This window comes from Lissotriton helveticus, chromosome 5_1 (genome assembly GCF_964261635.1).
Source record: "Lissotriton helveticus chromosome 5_1, aLisHel1.1, whole genome shotgun sequence".
NCBI lineage: Eukaryota > Metazoa > Chordata > Amphibia > Caudata > Salamandridae > Lissotriton > Lissotriton helveticus.
Genome location: NC_136065.1, coordinates 37,679,290 through 37,701,582, shown reverse-complemented (window position 1 = coordinate 37,701,582; position 22,293 = coordinate 37,679,290). Strand labels below are relative to the sequence as shown.

The window sequence follows — 22,293 nt, the reverse complement described above, 5'->3', positions numbered from 1 at the left end:
GGCACATTGACGGTGCCCGCCCCTCCCCTCCAGTGCGAGGCTCACGGCGCCACATTTGTGCAGAGCCCAGAGAGGCTCCCGCCCACATCTTCTTTCGAGCCTGCGAGGCTCCACCGGCAAAGGGGGCATTGGTGTCTCTAGAGTCCCCCGAGTGGGACTCCAACGAAGGGGCAAGTGTTCTTAGAGCCCCGAGGCTCTTGGGGGCATTGCTTGATGTTAATAGCCCTGAGAGGCTCAGGGGGCATCACCTTTATTTGTTTAGAGCCCAGCGAGGCTCAAAGGTGCCACAGTCGTGTTTAGAGCCCTGAGAGAGGCTCAAGGGGCCTTCATTGATTTCGAGTCCCCAGAGGGGGGACTCCAACGTTGGTGCCACATTTGCAAGAGTCCAGAGAGGCTCTAGGGGGGCATTTTGATTTACTTCTGAGCCCAGAGAGGCTCCGCAGTGCCACAGTGGTGGTTCTTGAGCCAGAGAGGCTCCACAGTGCCCTAACTTTCCCTGCACCAGTTGCCCAGCACTTTGTGGGCAATTGCCACGTTTAGGCCCTGACATTGGGACACAGGGACAGTCACAGGTGGTGACTTGTGAGTTTTGCGCAACTGTGTTTTATTGTTACACCTCTGAATGTATTGTTGATGCATCATGTGTTTTCCTCTTTACACCTCTGAATGAATGTTATGCATTGCATCATGTGTTATGTGCTTACACCCCTACAGGTATTGTGATACATAGGTGGTTGTTTTCTCCCTAGTACAGGTGGTGCTAGTGAGGTCCTGTTACCAGTGATTACTGGTTGTGTGATTTTGTGCTATATTCTATGTACTAAGTGCTATTTCTGAAAGTGCTACTTCTGATTCCTGACAGTGGTCCAGGTGGCCCTGTCTTGTACATATCCCCTGTAAATTCTGCCCGTGCCCCTGGCACATTGTAAAGTGTGTGTTTTATCTAATGTGTTTTGGTGTAATACAAAGGCTATTTTTATATAACCTTGTGTGGAGTTTCCTTTGTGGTGGGCCTTTGGTTGTTGTTGCTGGGGTGCGTGCGCAAATACTTAGCCTACATCGCCTCCAAGTTTAGCCTTGCTGCTCGCGCCACGTTACCTAGAGGGTGAGTAGGGGTTATCTTGGCGTGTAACTCCCTTGCCCTGACTTGGGTGTGGTGGTCTCTGACTGACTTTGGCGAAAGCCCTGGCCAGCCAGGGATCCCATTTCCAACAGCAGGCTTCCGTCGTACCTAGAAAATGTATTTCAAGGCACCAGCAGTGCAGGTATCCCTCTCCTGCAGAACAGGTGCATCCGGACTCAGCAGTGCAAGCTTCCCTCACTCACAGAACAGGTACATCAGGGCATCAGCAATCTAAGTTTGCCTCGCAAAGAACAGTTACCTCAGAGCATCTACAGTGCAGGCATCCCTCACTCATAGTAGTATAGTTACATCAGGGCATCAGCAGGGCAAGCTTACCTCACTCATTGAACAGGTACATCATGGTAAAAGCAGTGCAGCCTTCCCTCACACACAGAACAGGCACATCAGGGCATCAGCAGTGCAAGCTTCACTCACTCACAGAACAGGTACATTTTGGGGTCAGCGGCAAAGATGGTCTCTCACAGAACAGGTAAATTAGGGCACCAACAGTGCAGGCTTCCCACACTCATAGAATATGTACATCAGGGTATCAGCAGTACAAGGTTCCCTCAATCAAAGAACTGGAACATCAGGCCATCAGCAGTGCAAGCTTGCCTGGCTCTCAGAACAGGTACATCAGGCCATCAGCATTGTGCATTGTAATTTCATAGCGCTCTATTGCTCATTGGTACATTATCGTAGCGCTCGCATTGCATTACAGAAAATAATTATTAGTGCCTGATTGTGCCGGTGCCACTGCCCACAGCGTAATCCCACTTTGTGCCCCAACCTGTTTCGGTTTTGCTTTTGCTGACATCCATTTTGTTGTTGTGCCTCGGAGCCCGTCCCCTCCACCCCGCTCCCGCCTCCCAGCTGCTCCTCCCTCGCCCCGCCCCCCTCCACTTTCCACTTATGTCAGAACAGCTGACGCGCAGCATCCACGCGCAGCGGACCCGCCCTATGCGCGCCGAAAGCGCGCCAAAGGTAAGCCCGTCTATGCCCGTCCGCGCCTGGACCGCGCCCAGCGCCAGACCCCCTGACCCCCGCAAAATCCACTCCACCCGCAAACCGTACGACGCCGCAACCCTCTTAGCACTCAACTCCGGACGTCTCCCAGACTGCTACCAAGCCGTCCCCGGACACACCCATGGACCCTTCACCTGCCATTCCTGCAGGTTCGACTGCATCAAGACCCACACCAAATCCACAAACTCCAAACAGAGCTCAGACACTAACCACCTGGAGTGCATCCTGCTCAACACCCGCTCGGTCCACAGACACGCCACTGAACTTTGGAACCTACTCGACACCACATCGCCGGACGTCGCCTTTCTTACAGAAACCTGGATGAACGCCTCATCAGCACCCGACATCGCCATAGCCATCCCAGACGGCTACAAGATCACCCGAAAAGACCGCATCAACCAAACAGGAGGAGGCATCGCCATTGTTCATAAGAACACCATCGGCATCACGACCAGTTCCGACGATCACCTCGCAGTCGCCGAACACCTTCACTTCCAGATCCACACCGACCCCAAGACCACACTCGGAGGCACCCTCATCTACAGGCCACCAGGACCCCGCACACAATTCAGCGAAGACATCACCGACTTCATCAGCCCACACGCCCTCCCCTCCGAGGACTACATTCTACTGGGAGACCTCAACTTCCACCTGGAAAAGAACAACGACAGCAACACCACCACCCTTCTGGACAACCTCGCCAATCTTGGACTCAAACAACTTGTTGACACCCCCACTCACTATGCCGGGCACACGCTCGACCCAATCTTCACCTCCAGCAAGCACATCTCCTTCAATCACACCACAGCCCTCCATTGGACAGACCACAGCTGCCTTCACTTCAACTACAAAAAGACTACGACCCACAACAACCCACAACCAATTCCCCGCAGAAACTGGAATAAAATTACCATCGACCAAATCTTCACATCGCTTCACCAAAACCCTCCTGCAAAATCATTGGACCCAAACCTTGCAGCCACCAACCTCACACAATGGATCACCCACAGCGCTGACGAATTAGCACCCTTGAAAAAACATCAAATCAAACAAGGTAGCAAAAAAGCCACCTGGTTCAACGATGACCTTAAGAAATCCAAGAAATTCTGTTGCACCCTCGAGAAAGCCTGGAGAAAAAACCCAACCACTGACAACCTGGCCACCTTCAAGAACGCCACCCGCAAACACCACCAACTGATCCGATCCACCAAGAAATCAGCATTCAAGGATCGACTCGACAACAACGCCCACAACAGCAAGGAACTATTCAACATCGTCAAAGAATTTACCAACCCCACCGCCGGCACCAACAACATCACTCCCTCCCAAGACCTCTGCGACTCCCTAGCCTCATTCTTCCACAACAAAATCACTGACATACATAACAGCTTTGATAACCATTCCGGAGACCAACGCACCCCACCCACCTCCAAGCTAAAAGCCCCCTCCTACAACCTTTGCGCCTGGAACCCAATCACCCCTGAGGACACCATCCACCTGATGAACTCCATCCACTCAGGATCGCCAACCGACCCATGTCCCCACCACATTTTCAACAAAGCAGACTCCATTATCGCACCCCATCTCCGAGACGTCATTAACTGCTCTCTCAACTCCGCTACCTTCCCGGAAAGCTGGAAACATGCAGAACTCAGCGCCCTTCTGAAGAAACCCACAGCAGACCCCACTGAACTTAAGAACTACTGCCCCATCTCGCTCCTCCCATTCCCTGCCAAAGTCATTGAGAAAGCCGTCAACAGTCAGCTCGCCGCCTTCCTCGAATCCAATGAATCCCTCGACCCTTCACAGTCCGGCTTCCGAGCTAAACACAGCACCGAGACCGCCCAAATCGCAGCAACAGACGACATTCGAACACTACTGGAGAACTGAGAAACAGCTGCCCTCATCCTACTTGACCTCTCCGCAGCCTTCGACACAGTCTGTCACAGCAACCTTATACAACGCCGACTGGACTACGGAATCACCCTTTACGCCAGAACCACAGCCAAATTACAGAAAAAACTCCAACGCATCCAAAACGCCTCAGCCAGACTCATACTAGACATCCCCGCCAAGCTCACATTTCCGGTCACCTGAAAGACCTCCACTGGCTCCCCGTCAACAAGAGAATAACGTTCCGTCTCCTCACCCACGCACACAAAGCCCTCTACGACCTAGGACCCAAATGTCTCAACACGCACCTGTCCTTTTACACCCCCACCCGCCAACTGCGATCGTCCAGTCAAGCCCTCACCGCAGTTCCACGCATCCATAGATCCACCATGGGGGGAAGATCCTTCTCCTACTTAGCGGCCCAAACCTGGAATTCTCTCCCCACCCACCTCCGCCTTACACAGAACCACCTCTCCATCAGAAAACAACTAAAAACTTGGATATTCGATAAGTAAAGTACCCCCTCCCTCAAGCGCCTTGAGACCCTCTGGGTGAGTAGTGCGCTATACAAAATGTTAAACTTAAACTGTTAAACTTAAACTTATCAGCAGTGCAAGCTTTCCTGGCTCTCAGAACAGGTACATCAGGGCATCTGCAGTGCAAGCTTCCCTCACTCACTGAACAGGTACATCAGGGCCTCAGCAGTCCAAGCTTCCCTCACTCACTGAACAGATACATCAGGCCATCAGCAGGGCAAGCTTCCCTCACTCACTGAACAGGAACATCAGGGCATCAGCAGTGCAAGCTTCCCTCAATCAAAGAACAGGAACATCAGGGCATCAGCAGTGCAAGCTTTCCTCAATCAAAGAACAAGAACATCTGGGTATCAGCAGTGCAAGCTTCCCTCACTCACTGAACAGGTACATCAGGCCATCAGCAGGGCAAGCTTCCCTCACTCACTGAACAGGTACATCAGGGCCTCAGCAGTCCAAGCTTCCCTCACTCACTGAACAGGTACATCAGGCCATCAGCAGTCCAAGCTTCCCTCACTCACTGAACAGGTACATCAGGCCATCAGCAGGGCAAGCTTCCCTCACTCACTGAACAGATACATCAGGCCATCAGCAGGGCAAGCTTCCCTCACTCACTGAACAGGAACATCAGGGCATCAGCAGTGCAAGCTTCCCTCACTCATTGAACAGGTACATCAGGGCATCAGCAGTGCAAGCTTTCCTCCCTCACTCATTGAACAGGTACATCGGGGCATCAGCAGTGCAAGCTTCCCTCACTCATTGAACAGGTACATCGGGGCATCAGTGAGTGATACTTTATTGTACAGTTAATTAAAACCATTACAAAACCAGCAACAATAAAAACAGTTATAAATATTTGTAGCAGCATAGGGAATGGTACTTGAGGTAAGTTAAAAGAGAGAAAAGGACTTCAGTTTAGACATGCTAAAAAATTGGAGTTAAAAATGATTAAAAAGGGAGTGTTCGTCCGCCGCTGGGCGCTTCTGCATTTCCTCGAGGAGGGTTTCTTGTGTCTATCATAGCCTCCTTTCCCATTCAAAAGTGTGTTCGCAGTCACCATTCCTTATGGGAGACAGGCCCTCCTTTTCCCTGTAAGCTCGTGGCTTTTAGTAGTCTGTCATTATTTGATTTTATTAACCAGTTGTGCCTCTGAGCAGTCTCAATGTTTTGGTTCTAGGGGTATGGCGGGCGCGCTATCTTTATCCGTTTGTTCTTTCCTTGTGTTGATTCTGATTTCTGCGGCTTCAAAGTATTTTACCAGTCAGCAGGCCATTTGGACTTTGTTGCCTGAGAAGCAGGCCAGGGCTGCTTGTCTGCAGGACCTGATTCTTTTTTTATTAAATAGGGGTCTCAACAGGTTCCTGCGGTCTTGTTGCAGCTCCTTGCAGATGGTAATGAGGTGTACGATGTTTTCCTCGTCATTCCCGCACAGGCGCCATGTTGGTTGTTTTGGGGGACGCAACCAAGGGGCTATGTGGTCTGCTGAGGGCAGTACTCCTAGCCAGTGTTTTAGGAATGACTCTTTTGTTTTTTTGGTGAAGCTGGTCAAAAGATATGTCTGTGGTGTAAGTTTATTGTAGGTTTGTACAGTTAGCCAGCCATATGTTTGCTTCGTCAATGAAGCTTTGTCCTGTAAGAGAGATTATTTCCTGACTATGTTGTTCACTGCTTTTTTAAAGCTTGCCAGGTTCCCTTCAGGTCCCACAGTTGTCGCACTCCCAGTTGTTTTATTGTGTCCTCCAGGAAAAGCCTTGCTGGGCTGTTATCTTTACTGTGTAGACCTTTCCAGAGGAGTGCGTTGAGGGTATTTGCCTCTCCCCTGCTGATTTTATACCAGCTTTTGAGGTATGCTCCCTTACGTGCAAGCTCTTCCTTTACCAGCCCGAATTCGAGTCGAATCTGCGCCGGAGAAGTGTACATCAGGGAGGCCAAACATCATCTGCATCGCTCTTGTTATTATTCCTTCTAATGTTCCGGTGTCCCTGCCTCGCATTGCTTCGCTTCCATATGTAATAGATGGTATCAATTTGGCTTGGATCAGTTTTAGTAGTGGGGAGAAGTTTGGACCAATGATCTTGTTTTTCAGATTTCTTAGCGATACAGCTGTCATTAGGCCTCTCTTTTTTATCTCCTCACGTTGTAGTGTAAAGCTCCCCTGTGATCTATAGTCAATCCCAGATAACGATATTTATTTGTAACTTCCAGTTTCATTGTATCCAAGTACCAGCTAAGTGTTGATGTCTTTTTGCGATGGTTAAGGCACATGACCTTAGTTTTGTTATAGTTAATGCTGGGTCTATTTGTTTTGGAGTATTGCGAGGTGATGTCGAGGAGCCGCTGTAAGCCAATCGGAGTCCGGCTGATTAGCACCAAATCCTCCGCGTAGAATAGATTGGACAGCTGTGTGCCCCCTAATTTTGGTGCGTGTGAGTTGTTTTCATTTAGTGTAGTTGATAGTTCGGCCATAAAGAGGTTAAATAAAATGGGCGCTAACACGCATCCTTGCTTTACTCCTGTGCTGGTTGGGATTTTCTTAGTTAAGAAGTCCCCGGTTCCTAGTTTAACCTGGACCCACGTGTCGCTGTGTAAGAGGATTAGTTGATTCAGCAGTGTTGAAGATATTTTTATTCTCTTTAGTTTTTGCCACAGCAGATTTCTATTTACGTGGTCAAAAGCAGAGCTGCAATCGATATAACACAGATATAGTGGATGTTTTCCCTCTAGCGCTAAATCAATCAGAAGTGATAACGCTAGAATATTTGTGGTCATCCCCATGTTTTTCCTGAAACCGGTTTGATTAAATGGAATTGCTGATGTTTCTTCCACCCACGATGTCAGCTCCTGAGTAAGCAGCCCGCATAGTACTTTGCCTCGTTGTCTAGTAAGGCTATTAACCAATAGCTTCTTGGGTCTTGTCTATCACCTTTTTTGAATATTGTTGAAATTATTGCCCCCCTCTATGATCGTGGAATTGTTGAGGTCTGCCATATTGTTTCAAACATAGGTTTGAAGGCAGTAGCCCAGTATTCTGGTTCTTGTTTGAATACGATTGGGGGTATGCCATTGGGGCCAGGGGCTCCCTCTGTTCTCCCTTTTGAGATTCTGTTGGATATTTGTAAGTTCGTGATTAATAGTACCTCGTGACTTATGGAGGTTTCTTTATGTGGGGACATATGTTCTTTACTCCTGAAATTAGCGTTGCCAGTTTCTTTCCGCGATTCTTGGGTGTCGTTAAAATGTGTGCTAATATAAGTTTTCCAAGCCTCTTCCGTCACGTGGGATTCGATCCCCTGGCTTCGCTCATTGATCAGGCTATTGATCTTTTGCCAAAACTGTGCGCTGTTTTTTGTTTTGGCATCATGTAGGAGTTTCTCCCAAAAGGCCTTGTCAGCGTCCTTTTTTAGTTGCCATATTGGTTTCCTGCGGTTGCCTTTTAGCTGTCTCAGCGCTTGGCAGGTAGCGGGGTCTGATTTTGCTCTTCACAGGGTTTGTTTAATCTGCGTCTTCAGCCTTTTTAGCCTGATGTCCTTTCTGAAGTTATAAAGGCTCTTATGTGTTGCGGCGCTACCCTTTCCATCTTGCTTGGTGTGCCCATTTTTTTTGGCTGTGTCTATCATTTTTTTGTAAATAGTATAAAATTAGATTTGGGGATGCAAATTGTGCCTCAACTAGAGCTTGTTTCGCTTGTGGCTCGGTGGTCTTGCACTTTATCCGTCTTTCATTTATTGTGAAGTCCAAGCCTAATTTGCTGGCGCCTGATGGACTTGGTATTTTCAGTGTATCTATCGTTGTTTCCTGGGGCAGGTGGTCGCTGTAGTCCATCGGACAGATGTGAAAGACTCTTACCCTTTGGTACAGACTGCGAGAGAAGAATGTGAAATCAATTGTGGAGCTTGCCAATGTGCTGTGGAATGTTGCAGATTGTGGTCGGTCGCCTGGAAATCTGCCGTTAAGTGCCCTAAGGCCCAGCTCTTCTAATTTGGCCAACAGGTTCCTGGCTGTTTTTGTGCTTCTGCCTCCCGAGGCACAGTCTTGATGGTTTTGCTCCCAGGCAAACGGATCCTCCTCATCGGTGATTTCCGGGACCGAGATACTAAGCATGTTTAGGTCGAAGTCCCCTGTGATGATAATGCTGTTCGTTTTCTCGGTTTTTATCAGTTTTACGAGTTCTTCCTTCATCTGTTGTGCTCCTTTCATTTTCTCCCTGGGGTGCAAATAGAGGTTTAGTAGAATTATGTCCTCTTTTGTTTCTTGCTCGCGGAGAGACAGCTGTAGTACTTGTATTGCATTCGGGGCGGCTATGTTGTAAACTAGTGGGACTACTTCCATTATCAATGATAGCGCACTGTAAGTGGCAAGACCACCTTTCTTGTGGCCAAACAGTGAGCTATGTATGGACGGTAGAAAATTCAAATTGTATCCAGATAAAGCTGGGGGAGAATCGGACCAGGTTTCTTGCAAAGAAATGATAGCGAATTTTTGCAAGTAGATGTTTAAGTCCACGTCTGAAAACTTATCACCTAAGCCATTGATGTTCCATGAGCATAAGCAAAGGGTACTGATTGTGTTAGTTGATTTTGTGTTGTTTTGTCATTGATTTGTCTCTTTCACGTTTAGGGTCCTTGAAAGCCAGCTCCAGTTAGGCGAGGGCAGACTGTCATTAACCGATGTTCTAATGTCGGGCTGGTTTCGATGGGCTAAGTTCTCTGGGGTTTTACTTCGAGCCCCTCTTAGGACAGGTTTTTTAAGTGATGGTTCTTTTGTTTTTTCCCTTTGTTGACTGTCGTACAGTAAAGGATCTGGATATCTTGATTGAAAGAAAGGCTGTAATTTTATTCCCCAGGAGTCAAACTTTGCTTTTTCTTTTAGTAGTCTCTCCGGGAATTCTGCTGTGACCCATACTGTTTTTGTTGATTCTACTCCGGGGTGCTCCAAGTGGTTCTATAAATTCTACTGATTCCAAGTCAGTTGATTATATGGTTTTGAGGCGATCTATGGTTTTCAGTAGCCATAGTATGTTTCCCCTGTTTAGGATATCCATTGGGCCTCTTGATTGATACTCTGGGTGAAACATTACTGTGGTTGTACCGGCTTGCCCCCTATCATATGTCCGAATATTTTTCGGTGTTATTGATTGGGGCTTCCTCTCGACCGAGAGGTTCCTCGATTCCTACTGCATTACATTTTTCGATCATTTTACTGCTTTTCTTCAGTTCTTGTCTAGGGGTGTTTGCCCTAGTTATCGTGGCCCGGTGGGGGCTTGCTCGAGGTTGTTTGTTGTCCCTTATCTGGGGGGGATTTTTGGTGTGGCTTTGATCATACGGTCGAGTTCTTTCAAAGTTTTCTCTGTCAATTGGATCGTTAGCTTCTTGCGGGTTGTGCTCCTTTTCAGTATCGTCTTAACCGGTCTACTTCATAGCTTGTGGCGAGTTTGATGTAGCTTTCTTGCTTTTGGTAGGGGGCTGTTGGTAGGCCTTCTCTCTAGTGACGGGTTTATTTCAAGTTTTTCCCTGTTCCTTTTTTATTTTCTCAGTTGATGCAATCACAGTCTGATGCATCTCTCATCTCTGTCAGCCTGACTTGTAGTGGGTTTGCTGCGGATTTCTCACTGGTGGAGCCCTTGCACCATGCTATAACCCCAGTTGTTTTCCTTTGGTTTCTTCCCTTCCTTTTCTGTTTTCTTCCCGCTTTTCCTTGTTGGAGATCGGTTGGCACTCCGTCTTTTTGGCAAGTTTTTTCAGAATGCGCTATGCTCTCTGTAGAGGTGTTGTAAATTGGCAGCTATTAGGTTAGCATTCGCTGAAGCTACGCGAGTTTTCATTGCTATGTTGACCAGTTTTCAGAGGCCATTTTATATTCACGGCCTCCATTTTGAGTATCTACACTACCTCGTGGTCACCATGCTCTTTGTCCTACATCTTCGCTAGTCGACCGCATGGTCTGCCCAGCAACAGGCTAAATTTAGCTTATGGTCAAGGTTCGTGCATGTGCAATCAACCCACATCTGTTACTAATCGATCACTGTTGAAAGATGTTTCCCCAACTGGTCAAGTTGTTGAACTCCTCCCACATGTTAGATGTGTTCCAAAATTGTCCTTATATGTACATGAAATCATCTCATGTGTGTGCCGCCTACTTTTCAAACCCTTGCATGGGTATGAAAGGACCATGTGCCTTCTGTTTGGTGTGATACTTCTTGCATTACCGAAGGGTGCTGTTTGAATGTACCACCACCCCATGTGGTCTTAATAAACGTATCTTTTGTATTCCAGTTTCCGTGCCAACTTCTATTCTAAGGTATCGTGAGTTATTTGCAATGTATGTAGGTTCGTTAAAACCCGATACAACAGGGGGAGTTTGCGCTCCTTCAAGTTGTTGTTTGTTGTTAGCTGGTATGTTCTTATCGTTTGCTTTTTCTCTATGCAGAGGTGAGTTTGAGGTTGTGTTTGGATTCTCCTGGTTTAGAGGATGTGATTCGACTTGGGAAGACAATGCAGTTTCATGTCTACTCTCGACGTGGTTGCTTGGATGGTTGTTTTTGACTGCAACCCTAATGTCGGAGAGGAGATTGTCCAATGCTGTTGGTAATGTTACCAGTTTGTCCACTATTGTATTGCAAGAGCAGTTAGGTTCTATTAATTGAGTCTCAGCTTGTGCCCTTTTTATCATCCCATTCAGCTCTGCTAACTTGCCGTCAATATTGGCAACAAATATTGACAGGGAGTTAAGGACAGAGAGTTGTAAGTCCATCTTGTCAGACTGGTATTGAATGGCATTTACTGATAATTGCATTGTGTGCAGAAGGGATGCCCAGATATCTTCCTTGGCATTTGATCTTTCCTTCCCCGGGTTTTCGCTGATGCTCTCACCTGGCAGTTCCCACTTCGATTCCGCGGGGTAGGATGCTACCAGTTCTTCCCACTCTTCCGGAGTGAGGTACGAAGTTTCAAAGTCGTTTATCCTGGATATTGTAAGTCCTGTACTGGATTGTACTTTGGAGGCAGTTAATTGGCTCAGGATATTTATTTCGGTTAATGTTGGGGCACGACCTTGCTCAGCGCCGTCCTTTTGCATCTCGGGTTTATTGAGTTTCTCATGTAGTTGGTCATTGAATTGGAGTGAACGCCGACGCTGATCTCTTATTTCCTGTGTTATTATGGTGATTGGTTGCCCTGCTGCATCAGAATCTGCCCTTGTTGTTGGTTCATTCATATTCCTTGGTGCAAGCGTTACTTGTCTGGCCGCTGGCGTTGTCTCTATATATTTGCAGGTTGTTATTTCTTTTGTGTTGTTAAATATATGTTCTGCGTAAATTCGCTCATCTGCGTGTCGTTCTGGAAGGGTAGATCTCCGGGCCCCTGTTTATTGCCCTGTCTGGTCCGCCGAGACCCGCGGGTTTCCTGATGAGCCTTGCATTCTCCTCTTGGGTGCTGAGCATTCATGGTGTTCCTCCTCTGTGCCATTGTGTTTTTTGTTTTGTCTTGTTAGGCGTGTGGAAGTTGTGGAACACCTCCCCCTGCTGGCTTTTGGTGGGAGGTTGAGGGTTGGGTTCACCCTTTTGTCCGCTGTTATTATTTCTTTTGTGAGGTCTTGCAGGTTGCCTTTTGCAGTTGTTTCTGCGTTAGGATCAGCCCACACTTGTCTTTGTCCGTGGGCCTGTGCTGGTTGGTACCCCGGGATCCATTGTTCACTTCTCCGCTGGTTGCAGATGCACCTACCTCTGAGATATGTTCCCTCTTTTTTGGGATCGACTTGGTTCATTTCGTCCTTCACCACTCGTTCTAGTTCCTGCTCCTGCTCTAAGGGAATTGTCCTGTTTACTTTGGTTGGTTGGAGCGGTGTTGGTAAATCGCTTATGCTGGCATTATTTGAGTAGAGGACTGTGTTGGGGTCTTTAATGAATGTGAATTTTGTATACATTTTTGGTTGGAAAAAGCCTGATTTATTCCCGGGGAGGGGGCTATGTAAATGATCGCAAGCTTTAGGGCCTCCAAGACTGGTGAACAGGGGGGAAATCAGGGAGGGTTCTCCTTCTTCTCCTTCGTTCTTTCCCTTATCTTTTCCATTTCCTTCGTTACACACATCCATTAAGTCCCTCCTGAGATTTTTCTTTGCTTTCCTTAATCTTTTCGGGGGATTCACAGGTGCCGTGTTGTTCCTTGGCTTCCCAGACCTCATTTCGCGGTTTCTCCCTCTTTGTCCTTTGTCCTTTTTCGTGTCCTTATATCTCCTTGTGTCTCCTTTTTCTTTGCTGCTTTGGATTAATAGAAGTTGATGTGAGTTCAGAGTGGGATTTAGCAAGAGTTAATGAGAGTTAATAACTCCCTGCTGCAACTGTAACACGAATTGCCACTGCCTCCACCGCGGCCGTTTCACCCCTTTTCTGCAACCCCCCCCCCCTCAGCCTCTCCAGGCTTTTCTGCCCCTGACTCAAACCTCGAGCCTCGGTCCTCTAGCTCCTGTGTCACTTTTATGGGCAGAGGAGTGAGGGTGAATGTGAGGGTGGGGGGGCGGGAGGAGCAGGGGGTGTAGGGAGAAAGCAGCAAGCGGGTTGTTTTGCAGCTTAAATTAACCTGTTTTGATTAGGCTTAGGACTTGAGCTGGTTAAGTTTCAAGTTCAATTTTCAATTTTAAATTGATGATGTTCCCCTTTAATGACAATGCCTGGCAGCAGGGGACGAAAAAGAGCGCAAATGCAGAAAGAAGCACTCTCACCGGTTGCAGCTCGCGCAAATAACCACTCCACGCATCAGTTAGCGTAAAAGGCCATTTATTAGGACAGGCATGACGTTCAACAATAAACATAACATCATTAACTTGAACAATCCCCCCAACATCCTGCCATTCACTCCATCATCCACTCACGTGTTCCACCAGCCACTCCCAATTCACACCATGACCTCTTTGCATCTCATTCACTTTCTCCTTTCACTTTCCAATTCCTCCGTCATCTCCATCCATCACACTCCCGTCTACCACTCCCCCCATCCTGCACCTGTAACCCCCTCCCTGAAAGGGTGATTCTGCCCGTCATGGACTCCCCACCCCTCCCAGTTCCCGTCAGCACCCCTATCTTGCCATCCTGTCCTAAACTGGCACGTTGCCCAACATGACAACTACAACAAAAACGCCCACGGCACCCCTTTTTAACTGTTGGGTGGGTGGTACAACTAACTTCTCTCCCTGAGGCACCGGGGACAGAAAGAGGAAGTCCTTCCCCTTCCTGTCCCCTTAAATAAGCCTCCTAACCCCTCCCACCCCTGACCTAAACCCCCTAACTACTTCCTGCACGTCATGCCATCGCGCGAATTCCCCGGGGAAAAGACTGGTCTGCCGACCTGCTTTCCCCCGGGGGCCGCATCGCGCAAATAACCACTCCACGCATCAGTTAGCGTAAAAGGCCATTTATTAGGACAGGCATGACGTTCAACAATAAACATAACATCATTAACTTGAACAATCCCCCCAACATCCTGCCATTCACTCCATCATCCACTCACGTGTTCCACCAGCCACTCCCAATTCATACCATGACCTCTTTGCATCTCATTCACTTTCCCCTTTCACTTTCCAACGCCTCCGTCATCTCCATCCATCACACTCCCGTCTACCACTCCTCCCATCCTGCACCTGTAACCCCCTCCCTGAAAGGGTGATTCTGCCCATCATGGACTCCCCACCCCTCCCAGTTCCCGCCACCCAGGGAACCCCCGGAGGGCGGTTACCTGCCCCACCAAGCGTGCACCTTTCGAACTCATACTCTCTGACACCAGATAGATTCATTCCACAGATGGCTAATCAGGTCGCGCAACTCCATTAGGTAAAAGGCATTCCCCATGTGAGAAAGGTGCACGCCGTCATCCCGGAAGAGAAGTGGCTGCTCCAGCTGAAGCCCGACATGAGCCAGCACGTTGATCCCCTTGTCCGCACAAAAGAGTCTCATAGCCCTGTTCAGTTTCCTGCGTGCCCGTTCGACTGCCGCAGGTTTGAGCGCACCCCTCCAAATCCTTTGTGGAACAAACTCAGTCCACACAATACAGGCGCCAGCCAGATTGCGTTTCATCGCTTCCAAACCCCTCTGCATCAAGTGCAAAAGTGACACCCCCGATTGCTTCGCTAAGTCATTCTCTCCCAAGTGGATGATGAGCATGTCCGGGCAGCCCAGCTGAGACACTTTCTTTGTGAAAAAACACACGACCCCCTGCACACCTCTAGTTTTGCTAATTCTCAAATTTATCCAAAATGGTTACTGTTAAACCTTATCTTTAAACCAGGTGCTTGCCACTCTAACTGACTGGCTCCTGTCAGTGGCAAAACTCTAACTACAAACAGATACTGTTCGTGAGTGGCGCACTATTCACATGCCCCTTTGGGTGCACTTTTTTATAAAAAAAACTGCTGCTTTTCTTTAAATTTTTACGTTACAATGCTTATCAAACTTTCCACAGCCTCTTCTAAATAAATGCAAAATGAAATACAATACAGAGTTGATATTTTGATTTAATGACAATTTTTCTTGCTTGTCTTCTCTTTTTTCTCTTTTCTTTATGTTCTGCACATTACATCATGTACATAATTGCTTTTTGCAGCTTCACATTCAGTCAATCCCAATGCATTTCGGTATAAATATACCTTCGTCAGGGGATACTGTAAGTAAAATAAACACCATAAGATTTGTTTCTACTTTAGATCTGACCAACCTACTGATTCCATGCCACATTACGTGTTCTTTTGTCAAAATGAAGCCCAAAACACTCCCTGTGCTCCCTGCATGCATCCTTGCTAATTTACAAACACAACCTGCTCCGTGTGGATAACCTTAAACCTTGGTGACACCAAAATCATAGCATGCTGCACACACCGACTCCTATTCATACCTGAACTGATTTGTTAAACGTATGCCGAACAGTAACACGTGGGCATCCTAGGAAAAAACCAAAGCTATCAGTACCGATCATTATTCCTACAACTAAGTTCTGTACTAATTACCCCCTATACGCGATAAGCCTACCTGTGTCCCGCTGAGTTCAATGCTTCTGAATGTGTAAAGCACCCCGCTTCGTCTCGCGTGCAGTCTCTTGTCTCGCGCTTGGTACTAAAAACCAAACCTGAGAATTACTATCTTATTCCTCACATAAACTAAGAATCACGTAGCCACCGACTGCCGGTGTTAAAACCACGCTTACCTAGACTCTGGAACCTCTCACGTAAGTCCTGGCTTTCCTCCGTCTCGCTGTGTTTGCACGCTGCTACCTGCTCGTTCTAAACCCCTCCTACTAGACACTAAAAACGGACTCGTGTCCAAGTTTCCTGGCGGGCTCCATCTTGGAATGGGATATTTCACCCGAGTTTGTATGCATAATGCATACGTTATTTGAATACGCTTGAGCCGTGTGGTCTCAATGACAAAATCAAATTAATGTGTTTTTTATAAACTGTTGTGTACTGTAATAAGGATCATGTAATCTTAAACATGTAAATATAGGACAGTGGGAATTTGTCAAAAGGAAGTCCCAAACGGGGGGTTGAGACACACATACAGCTAGCATGCATTTGGGGATCATACATACAATTTATTAGAGTTGTTCGTCACATTTTGTTGCATTTCGTTTAGTAGCATTATGCATACAAACTCGGGTGAAATATACCATTCCAAGATGGAGCCCGCCAGGAAACTTGGACACTAGTCCGTTTTTAGTGTCTAGTAGGAGGGCTTTAGAACGAGCAGGTAGCAGCGTGCAAACACAGCGAGACGGAGGAAAGCCAGGACTTACGTGAGAGGTTCCAGAGTCTAGGTAAGCGCGGTTTTAACACCGGCAGTCGGTGTCTACGTGATTCTTAGTTTATGTGAGGAATAAGATAGTAATTCTCAGGTTTGGTTTTTAGTACCGAGCGCGAGACAAGAGACTGCACGCGAGACGAAGCGGGGTGCTTTACACATTCAGAAGCATTGAACTCAGCGGGACACAGGTAGGCTTATCGCGTATAGGGGGTAATTAGTACAGAACTTAGTTGTAGGAATAATGATCGGTACTGATAGCTTTGGTTTTTTCCTAGGATGCCCACGTGTTACTGTTCGGCATACGTTTAACAAATCAGTTCAGGTATGAATAGGAGTCGGTGTGTGCAGCATGCTATGATTTTGGTGTCACCAAGGTTTAAGGTTATCCACACGGAGCAGGTTGTGTTTGTAAATTAGCAAGGATGCATGCAGGGAGCACAGGGAGTGTTTTGGGCTTCATTTTGACAAAAGAACACGTAATGTGGCATGGAATCAGTAGGTTGGTCAGATCTAAAGTAGAAACAAATCTTATGGTGTTTATTTTACTTACAGTATCCCCTGACGAAGGTATATTTATACCGAAATGCATTGGGATTGACTGAATGTGAAGCTGCAAAAAGCAATTATGTACATGATGTAATGTGCAGAACATAAAGAAAAGAGAAAAAAGAGAAGACAAGCAAGAAAAATTGTCATTAAATCAAAATATCAACTCTGTATTGTATTTCATTTTGCATTTATTTAGAAGAGGCTGTGGAAAGTTTGATAAGCATTGTAACGTAAAAATTTAAAGAAAAGCAGCAGTTTTTTTTATAAAAAAGTGCACCCAAAGGGGCATGTGAATAGTGCGCCACTCACGAACAGTATCTGTTTGTAGTTAGATTTTTGCCACTGACAGGAGCCAGTCAGTTAGAGTGGCAAGCACCTGGTTTAAAGATAAGGTTTAACAGTAACCATTTTGGATAAATTTGAGAATTAGCAAAACTAGAGGTGTGCAGGGGGTCGTGTTTTATACCCCAGTGGCCCAATTTCGACACCCAGCACCCGCATACTATGGATTTTGATAAAATTGCTCATTTAACTGCGAATCAGGCAGAGGTCAAGGCATATTCAACAGAAGAGGCTGAAGGTATATATGCATTAATTAAAGATGTCAGAGAAATTCAAGGTAGACCTGGACCAACCTCTCAGGTGATCAAGCAATTGCAATACACATTAAGGAAAGAAGTAAACCAAAGGCTGCACGCCACCACGTTAATCCAGTACCACAAAGTCAAGCGTATTCCCCGAGGGTTACGCATATCATTGAGACCACTATTATTTAAGTTTAATAAACCTTTTATGTTAAAATGGTATGCCATATTGAATAAATGTTCTTTAGATTTAATACTGTTGATAGTGGAAGAGCTTTCCAACATTCTGAAGGAGCTTGAAAGTGAAATCCAAGAGTTAAACACAGAATTAGCTACACGGTTATCAGAGGATGAACTTGTTGCGACACTTAAAAACATCAACGATCAGTTAGAGGAACATACTAGAGAGGTTCAAGAATGAAAGTTGCGTAAATTTAAACGCGACACAATAGATTATAAACTTGACGAAGTTTACTCATGGGCGGACCAGTATGCACAAAGAAGAGCATAAAAGAAACCTCAAACATCTACATCTGAGGAGAGTGTAGCAACAGAACAAGACACTTTACCCACAAGAACACCATTAGTGGCCACTCCAACTACCAGTACGGAAGGGGCATCTCAAGGGGACAGTAACATCACTCCTAGGGAGTCTTTTTTAGAGGGGGGAAGGACATCCAATCATCCTCCCACGGAACTACAACCACTTACAAAACAAAACGAACAAGGAGGGGTAAAGGCACCACAACAAAGAAAGAACAGAAACAGGAGGAACTAGTAATGAACATCTCAGATTACCAACTTAGCACACAGGAACTTAAGGTGTTGAACAAGGGCATGTCTTTTGTTCCTACGTATTCCACAAAAAAATTGGAAACTGAGGTCTCGTTGTTTAAGTTCATGAGAAAACTCCGTTTAAGATGGTATTTTCACACAATTGCACAAGACCCCACAGCGTCTCGGAGTACATCGGATGCGCATCAGCAGTTTAGACCCAAGAGCACATTCACAGCTCCTTTTTCTCACAAGACATTAGATCTTTTCGAGATTTTAGTCAAAAAGGATTTGGAAAAAATTCCAACTGTTCAGAAGAGCAGAAACAACTTGACTAGGCACGAAAGAACTACATTGAAAAGACTAGCGGAGAACGATAGTCTAAAAATAGTACCAGCAGATAAAGGGGGAGCCCTAGTGGTTCTCAACAACTCCTACTATTTAGACAAGGTCCAGCAACATGTAACCAATGAAGACACGTACATTAAATTGGACATGGATCCTACAACCCAGTTTCAAACAACCTTGAAGACTTTACTGGATAAAGCTTTAGAAAGGGGTTGGATAAATGAACAGACTAGTAGATTTTTGACAGTACAACACCCAAAAAGACCACATATATACATGGTGCCTAAGATGCATAAGAATGCAGTTGACCCACCATTCAGGCCAATTGTGGCAGGATGTGGGTCAATACATGAACCCTTAGCGAAATTTTTGGACCACTATTTGCAGCCACTTGTACATCAATGGGGCACATACATTCAAGACACAACAGACTGCTTGAAAAGAATCAATGACGTTGTCATTGATCCAGACAAACAAATCTGGTTATGTACTATTGACATAGCATCATTGTACACCTCCATTCCGCATCAGGAGGGAGTGGAGGCAGTGGAATGGATGTTGTTGAAACATGACTATGAGGAAGGTACGAATGTGTTTCTTCTAGAGCTGTTACATTTTTGTCTCTACCATGGGTATTTCAAGTGGCAGGACACCTTTTATCTTCAAAGGACAGTAACCAGCATGGGTTTTACTGGAGCTCCGACTTTTGCTAATATTTTTATGGCAAAGTATGAAGAAGAACACATTTTGACAAACCCAGGGTGGGCGCCACACTTGTAACTTTACGTTAGATATATTGACGACATTCTTATTGTTTGGAGTGGTTCTCATGAGGATTTATTCAATCGGTTGATTGAATTAAATGACCGTCATGATCACATAAGGACCACGCATTCAATTCATGCTAGCACTATGAACTATCTAGACATACTCATAGAAAAAGAGAGACAAGAGCTCCACACTAGGTTGTACAAGAAAGAAACCGATAGGAATAATGCTTTGCATTACAGCAGTTTCCACACCATGTCATTGAAGAACCATTTACCACTTTCGCAGTTTTTGCGGGCTCGCAGAATCTGTTCGCAAGAGGCTCAAGGTTTTCAAGAGATTGACATAATGGCAAAAGCATATAGAGACAGAGGGTATCCCGAGGAGGTATTGAACAAAGCCAAACATCAAGCTAGTTTAAAAGACAGACAAGAATTACTGGTCAAAACCAACAGGGAACCTCTCGAGCGGGAAGTGTTTGTCATAAAACATTCTACAGCTAGTAGGGCAATAAAAACAGTGTTTTGAACAGATGGGAGGTTATTGAAACAGAGACAGATTTCAAAGAAGTATTCACAGGAAAACCCCTGTTTGCCCACACCAGATCGAAGAACATCAAAGAAATACTAAAACATTCACACAAAGTCCTAGGCAACACACAGAATAGGGGGATGGTGAAATGTCACAACTGCAGTCATTGCAGTAATGTTATCACAGGTAATATGTTTCAGCATCCGCATACGGGCAAGCAGATACAACTAAGACACACATCTGATTGTAACACCAGCATGGTAGTGTATGCTATAAAGTGTCCCTGCGGGTTGATATATGTGGGTAAAACCACAAGGAAAGTAAAAGTCCGTATCACGGAGCATAAAAGTACGATAAGAACGAATAATCCAAAGTCCAATCTAGCTATGCATTGGAAGGAGAGACACAACACCATACCACAATTGCGGTTTACAGTATTGGAATGTATTGATGCAAAGTTACATGTTGACACCGATCGGCAATTGTCTCAGAGAGAAATGTATTGGATACGTTATTTGAATACGCTTGAGCCGTGTGGTCTCAATGACAAAATCGAATTAATGTGTTTTTTATAAACTGTTGTGTACTGTAATAAGGATCATGTCATCTTAAACATGTAAATATAGGACAGTGGGAATTTGTCAAAAGGAAGTCCCAAACGGGGGGTTGAGACACACATACAGCTAGCATGCATTTGGGGATCATACATACAATTTATTAGAGTTGTTCGTCACATTTTGTTGCATTTCGTTTAGTAGCATTATGCATACAAACTCGGGTGAAATATCCCATTCCAAGATGGAGCCCGCCAGGAAACTTGGACACGAGTCCGTTTTTAGTGTCTAGTAGGAGGGGTTTAGAACGAGCAGGTAGCAGCGTGCAAACACAGCGAGAGGGAGGAAAGCCAGGACTTACGTGAGAGGTTCCAGAGTCTAGGTAAGCGTGGTTTTAACACCGGCAGTCGGTGGCTACGTGATTCTTAGTTTATGTGAGGAATAAGATAGTAATTCTCAGGTTTGGTTTTTAGTACCGAGCGCGAGACAAGAGACTGCACGCGAGACGAAGCGGGGTGCTTTACACATTCAGAAGCATTGAACTCAGCGGGACACAGGTAGGCTTATCGCGTATAGGGGGTAATTAGTACAGAACTTAGTTGTAGGAATAATGATCGGTACTGATAGCTTTGGTTTTTTCCTAGGATGCCCACGTGTTACTGTTCGGCATACGTTTAACAAATCAGTTCAGGTATGAATAGGAGTCGGTGTGTGCAGCATGCTATGATTTTGGTGTCACCAAGGTTTAAGGTTATCCACACGGAGCAGGTTGTGTTTGTAAATTAGCAAGGATGCATGCAGGGAGCACAGGGAGTGTTTTGGGCTTCATTTTGACAAAAGAACACGTAATGTGGCATGGAATCAGTAGGTTGGTCAGATCTAAAGTAGAAACAAATCTTATGGTGTTTATTTTACTTACAGTATCCCCTGACGAAGGTATATTTATACCGAAATGCATTGGGATTGACTGAATGTGAAGCTGCAAAAAGCAATTATGTACATGATGTAATGTGCAGAACATAAAGAAAAGAGAAAAAAGAGAAGACAAGCAAGAAAAATTGTCATTAAATCAAAATATCAACTCTGTATTGTATTTCATTTTGCATTTATTTAGAGGAGGCTGTGGAAAGTTTGATAAGCATTGTAACGTAAAAATTTAAAGAAAAGCAGCAGGTTTTTTTATAAAAAAGTGCACCCAAAGGGGCATGTGAATAGTGCGCCACTCATGAACAGTATCTGTTTGTAGTTACACTTTCTTTGTGAGCCATGGTAGCAATTCTCCCCAACGCATTCCGCTCTTACCCCACCATTGTACTTCGTGATGGCTGCTCCTCAGGCCCAGGTTACGGCCGTACACCCGCCTGGCAGCGTACTTCTCCCCCAGTGCACAAAAGAGTGCCCAACGACCCAGGTGACCGTCTTGGCCCCCGGCCCACGAACACAACCTACGAAGAGAAAGAGATTAGTACCCCAGCAGAACAAGAAAAGCAACAACAAACAGTGCAGCCGGCCAAGCAGCATGCCCCACCCCTTCATTTACGCACATAACGCTCGCAGCATCGCGACCGCCAACGACCAATCCTCCGGATCTCCTCCCACGACCAACCCAAACCCGCCGCTGCAGTGGCCGCCCCAATCCGAAACGAGTGCGTGCCAAAACGCGCCGGGTCCCTGCCCAACCTCCGCAAAGCCATCCGCAGAACCGCCAGCAACTGAGAGGACGTCAAGCGCTTCCGCGACGCATGCACAAAAATCTCCCTTTCCAAACTCCGCACTCGACCACAAAACCCCAGCCACTCTCGCACCGGGCACACACCCTCACACCCAC

The 22,293-nt window shown here is 46.2% G+C and overlaps 2 long non-coding RNA genes across 2 annotated transcripts; both read left to right on the top strand.

The window, feature by feature from the left end:
- The first annotated feature begins 16,331 nt into the window (after positions 1–16,331).
- Positions 16,332–17,230, top strand: LOC144752928 (uncharacterized). Its single transcript, XR_013594146.1, has 4 exons — positions 16,332–16,370; positions 16,462–16,545; positions 16,633–16,679; positions 16,910–17,230. It is a non-coding gene; the product is annotated as an uncharacterized LOC144752928 (long non-coding RNA).
- Positions 17,231–20,613: 3,383 nt separating this feature from the next.
- LOC144752926 (uncharacterized) lies at positions 20,614–21,535 on the top strand. Its single transcript, XR_013594145.1, has 4 exons — positions 20,614–20,847; positions 20,939–21,022; positions 21,110–21,156; positions 21,387–21,535. It is a non-coding gene; the product is annotated as an uncharacterized LOC144752926 (long non-coding RNA).
- Positions 21,536–22,293: the final 758 nt, after the last annotated feature.